This window comes from Vigna radiata, unplaced genomic scaffold (assembly GCF_000741045.1).
Source record: "Vigna radiata var. radiata cultivar VC1973A unplaced genomic scaffold, Vradiata_ver6 scaffold_261, whole genome shotgun sequence".
Lineage (NCBI taxonomy): Eukaryota > Viridiplantae > Streptophyta > Magnoliopsida > Fabales > Fabaceae > Vigna > Vigna radiata.
Genome location: NW_014543981.1, coordinates 245,688 through 251,902, shown reverse-complemented (window position 1 = coordinate 251,902; position 6,215 = coordinate 245,688).

Below are 6,215 nucleotides of genomic sequence, written 5' to 3'. Positions count from 1 at the left end.
GTATGATGCTGAAGGGAAGAAGCATAGTTAGGTTTACAAAATCTTGGTTTCTGAGCTGAAGGGAAGAACCAGAGCTTTGTTTAGGTCTCAGGGTATCCTCGGATAAAACACAAACACCAAAACTAATAAAACTATTTGGCAGCTTAATTTTCTTCCAAAGATGTTTTTCTTCCGTTTATGAGATTCTCCTGTTTATGTATTTATTATAAGTTCTACACTAAACCTCTGTGGTTGGAAAAATATCTATGGAAATAAAACATTAATAAATATTGTTAAAATAAAAAGAATAATACTTTGTTTTTTACAAGAGATTTTCATGGTGGCTGAGTTGAGTTGAGTTTCATTTCAAAAGGAATCATAATGTTTGTTTGTAGAGCAAAGACTGAAGTTGATAAGCCAAAAACCAAAGACCTTGAAGAGCCTTCTGCAATAACAACAAGGTCCGTACTTAGTCTAGATAAGGCTCTGTGCAATGAAAGACAAACAAAAGAAAGACTGGGTCATGACTATCGCGGATTACTTACCTCTATTGCAACAGGGTATCAAGGCAAAGGATTAAGCCTTTAAGACCTCATTCAGGTGCCTTTTTATTTTAGTATTTCACTATTTGTGACATCTCTTTACAAGGGTTGGAAATCCAAATATAATCTAAGTCTCGTATTGAATAGAAATAAGAAAATTTAACTTTTTATAAAATAGAAAATCTATAATCTTAATATTTTAAAGTTTTGAATTGGAAATGATTTCAATCTTAGAATAAGTTTTATCAAAATAGAATGATACAGTTGTCAAGGGAGAGAATCAGACAGATTAAAGGAATTGCATTGTCAAAATTGCGACAAACCAGTTTTATAGATGATCTCAAATTCTATCTTGTATAGAAAAACATTACTGAAAAAGAAGAAATTAAAATGCGTGTACAAAAAGCATGCATGTTAAACCAAGGGTTCACTATATGTCAAGTACAATCACTCCATCCAACATTAGAGTCTTAAAATTAGATTAACAACAACCAATTTTATAACAACAAACAATAAATATTTTATGTTGCTTTTTAACCAAAACATCAAAGATTTTTCTGCAGAATTTACAACAATATAGCAAAGCTTTTATATATGTATTATAACAGCAAATAGCAAAGCTTTTCGGTAGCATACAACAAGGCTTTAGGTAGCAAACAACAAAGCTTGAGGCAGCAAACATCAAAGCTTTTGGTAGCAAACAGAAAGCTAAAAACAACAAGAATTTCTGCAACATTTTTTTGTTAAAACTATAGTTTTTGGTGCAGTTACAGCCATCAAATCATCACAATACAACAAGAATTTTATCACAAGTTTAACAACATGGGACAACAAGGTTTTATCACATTTTAATCAACCCAAACCAGTGTAAACAACATTATTTCGATGCAAATAAAGAAATCAAAACATACTACAAAGTAGCAGGATTTTAGTGTAGAATTTGTTTTATAAAAAAATACGGTTTGGCTTTTATAAAAATACAACATCAGTATTTTTTTGTCCTTTTTAATTCCCTGAAACAAGGTATCAGTTATTTGATTCTAAAGTAAAACAGGTTTTTGTATAAGGCTAGGACCAAAAATAATTAAGGTCAACACAATTACTCCATCCAAGTAAATCGTCATATCAATGTTAACCACTTCATAAGCTCAATCACATTGTATTTGAACTACTTACAATATTTCATAATTTCATCCCTTTGAATTTCATGCATCTTCTCAACCAAACAACGAACCACCTCTTCCATCATTCTTTTTATTACAATTAAAAATAATACTTGGTATATCATGAATAAATGGAACTTGAAAATCAATTTTACTTAGGTAAGAGGTCTCCATCCCTTTATTCTTTCTATATCAGAATCAAGTTTTTTCATCCCTAAAGTGCTAATGATGACAAAGAGGAAGATTACAAAATATTAAAGAAACAACCCAAACCCACCACGGTCAATAAAGTTCTTTGATAAAAAATTATCACTGTCTTTCTCAAGCTCCCCAACAAAGAAACAAATGAACCCCGTTTTAGGCCTCAATCGACCCTGCTAAAATAACACATACATTATACGCAACGACAAATAAATGGGTCCATGACCCCAAGTGCTCAAAAAGGTAAAACTATCACAAAAAAAAATTTAAAAAACCATACCTTAAAGTCACACACCACAAAAGCGACACAAATCGAAACGCCAACCAAAGACCTCCACAACCCTCAACTTCACAACCTCCCCAAACCTCCACAACCACCAAATGAGAGTGGAAAAATGATGTTAAACCACCTTTAAACCCACGAAATACCTCCACAACCACAGATTCAACCATAAATGTGAAGCAATGAAAAAGGAGAGACCACCAGAGAAGAAAGTAAGAGAAAGTCAGTCTGGATATATTTTCATTCACCAAGAAAAGAAGAAAGAAGAAACAAAAAGCAAATTTAACTTTCTTCCATTTTTACCCTCGGTCAATAAACAATTTTTAAAAAGAAAAAATGACGTTGCCCGTGTCATATGAATGTAAATAACATGTAGGCGTGTCATTGTATTGCCACTCTTTAATAATTTACGAAGCCCCAGAATAAAGAGAGAAAAAGTTTATGGAGGTTTCTTTAGAGATAATGATGATTAATTTAGTAGAAATAATAGTTATATTATATGCTCGTGCACCATATGAATCTCTTATATTCGTATAACTCATTAATTTCATGATTCTATTTGAGAATCATTTAAATTGATTTTGAACCGGCTGTTTGATCATTGGTACCTTAGGTGGCCATTTTGAATGTATATGTTCCACCGTTTTGGTTCTTGTCTCTGGCTTTATGATCATCATCTCTTATTTGTTGTATAATTCTAATTTCTCCCATTTTCGACTTGTTATCACCAAAAGAATCTTCTGAACAAATTCTGCAACATGATGTCTGCAATGTGGAAGGCCAGTCAAATGTAAGTAGCATTTCCTTGATCTCTTGATGAGTTTTATCTTGTTTGCAGACTAGAACAAGTTATGATGTGTGCAGGATCAAATATCTACGTCGGCCAACATGGTGGAAATCTCTCATTCATCGGAAAATGGAATTTCTGATATCGGGACAGATAATACTGAACCTATTATTCGGAAAGCTCCTAAGGCTAGAGAGAGGGCACAGAAAGAAGTCATTGACTTTCGTAATAATTGCTTTCATTTCATACTCTACAACTTCACTTCAGTTATATTATATATTTGAGAGTGATTGGTTATTTAGTCCTTATCGGTTTAGTTGGACTATTTCCTTTTGAACAACAATTTGATTTGTTATATGCACTAAATGTGGTTGGTGCCATGAAATCGAATTTAGCTTAATTTAATTTAATTTCATTATTGTATTAGTGAATGCTACTCCTACAAGGGAATAAAATATTAGTTCCAATATTTTTGTATGGTGGCATGTTACTAGTAACTTTGCAGCATGACATCTGAAGAAAAAGAAAAAACTTTTCTACTACCTCGAGTCTACTCTAAATCGAGGCATAAGACCCCTATACTCCCTCGGTTCACGAGCAATCGAGACCAAAAGTTTGGCAAAAAAAAAGTACAAAAAGAAACACCCTCTACTGCTTCGGTTGTCTTTGAACCAAGGTAAAAGCATACACCTTTTTGCCTCGGTTCATAATCGAGGCAAAAGGTAGTAGACTTTTTGCCTCGCTTGTATATAGCTTGGTTACAAAACTGATGCGAATAGACGAAAATAACCGTTGTCATTTTCTTTTACTGTACTAGTAATATTAACACCTTCCTCCCACAACATATTCAAATCTCCAACTAATGAGGATAAATAAACATCAATGTTGTTTCCTGATTGTCTTAGACTCGAGATTATCAAGGATAACATAATGAATATAGTAATTTTAATCTAATTATATGATTTCCAAGTGACATTGAAGCTAGAGCTATCAAAATGGGTTACAACCCGCAGGGCAACTTGGTCCATAACGAGTTCGAGCCCGGTTGGATTGAAAAAAATTGCATTTTTTTTATGCGGGTCAATTTTCAATCCGGCTCATCCGGGTTGAACTCATGGTGAGCCAAGTTGGCCCACCAACCCACCTAATTTTATTTTTATTAATTTATTATCCATAAAACCTTAAAAAATACCATCCAGATCATTATACATGGATTGTATTGTACTTTTTTTTAATTATTTTGATTATCTTGAGTTTAACATCATTTTGGGATGAAATTTATTTAGATTTAAACTACAAAAAGTTAGTAATTTTTTATTTTAAAAAAATTGTAATTAAGTGAGTTAGTGAGCCAACCCATTTAACCCACCAACCTATGGTGGGTCGAGTCGGGTTCGAATTTTTTTGGCTCCCCAATAAATGAGCCAGGTTGGTTTGGCTCACTAATAACCCATGGTGGGTCGGGCCGGGTAGCCCGTTTTGACAACACTAAATGAAGTGTTAACATGTAAAACGGTGTAAATAATTCAAATGTTAGCATAAAACGCATTTAACACGTAAAAACTTTTTGGTTTAATAGGTTCAATGGTCCCTATTTTTGTTGATTTGCGTCAATTAGGTCCCTATATTTTCAAATGATTCAATTGAGTCCCTATTCATGAAAAATTGAATCAATCAAGTCCTTACTGTTAACTCCAACAGACGGCGTTAAATCCCTTGCCTGGTGGCTAGGTGATGTGTCATTTTTCAGAGACGTGGCACATAGGTAAAAACTTAATTTAAATGATTTTAATTTCAGAGATGTCATTAAATGATTTTTTAATTTAAAACATTTTTAAAATAAAATAAAGTAAACTTAATAAAAATCGAAAGGCAAAGTTCTGTTTTCTCGAAATCGCATTAAAAGGTATTTGGGTCAGAAATTAGATTTCTCTGAAATTGGGGAAACTAGGGTTCGCTGCTTACTCGTTGGGGAACATTGGGAAAATAGGGTTCATGGGTGGTTTGCGGGTGGTTCGTGGGTACAAGATTATCGTGATCTAATGGTGGTTTTCGCGTGGAAAGCTTTGACGAAGGTCGTTACAGGTGAAACACGTGAGGTTAGTATATATTCGTTTTCGTTTATGTTGAATGTTGCATGGACGAATGTTTTCCTGTTACTTTTGATGTGGTCCCCCATGTTTGAAGTTATGTCGGAGTGTGTTTTTGAAGCATGTTCTGTCGAAGTGTGGTCCCCCATTTTGTTGTGCTTTTAAATTTGTTTAAGTTTTCTTCTTGTTGGTGTCTGTGTTAAAGTATTTTGTATATAAGTGTTATACTTTGTTTGTTGTGCTTTAATATGATAATTATTAAAAGGTTTAATAGGTTTAATAGGTTTGTCTGTTGTGCTTTAATATAATATACTTTGTCTATTGTGAGGTTTAATAGGTTAAATGGTCCCTATTTATGCAGATTTGCGTCAATTAGGATAAATAATTTTAGATAGGATAAATATTGTTATTCTGTTGATCATGGACGATCATTTCGAAGTTGTTTTCCACCATGGAGGAAAGTTCTTGAAGAATGGGCCCTTAGGTATGAGGGAGAAATTTCAACTTTTTCATTTGACCCAAATGTTTGGAGCTACTTCCTTGTTGTGAGTGTAGTAAAAGGACTTGGATATGATGCCTTTGATGAGTTGTGGTATTGTGTAGGTGGGGGTTCTGTTTTAGTAGGTTAGAGCTTTTGACTGATGATAGAGGAGACATGATGGAGACCAAATCCATCTTGAATCACGCAATTGAGAACTCCAAGCTGGAAGAAACCAGTGACACAGAGGGTGCAGCGGAAAATGAATTGATGATGCAGTGTTCAATGTGTTTTAATGGACGAGATGTGTATGGGTGAGATCTCACAGCTCAGAAGGCCTTCCTAAGGTGGAAGGAAGCTTGAGAAAGGGAGAAGAAGTAGAAGAACAAGGTGACTTCAGAGCACAAGAAGCTGGGAAATTAATTCTGCAGCATAACATTGCAAGCTCAAAAGTGCTCATACAAAGGAGAGGCCCTCTTATTTATAGGAAAAGATGGGCCTCTTTTCTGAAATCAAAATGCCTCTTAAATTCACATGAAATTCAGAAGAGATACGTCATTTTTCCTCTAACAATTCCCACGCTGCTGTAGCACGTTCCATGCTTGCTGCCACGTCATCCAGTCACATGAAAAAACATTAGCTGGGCTGCTTTTGGGGTTTTGGCTGGGCGTTCCAATCATGCTGCAGCTGCT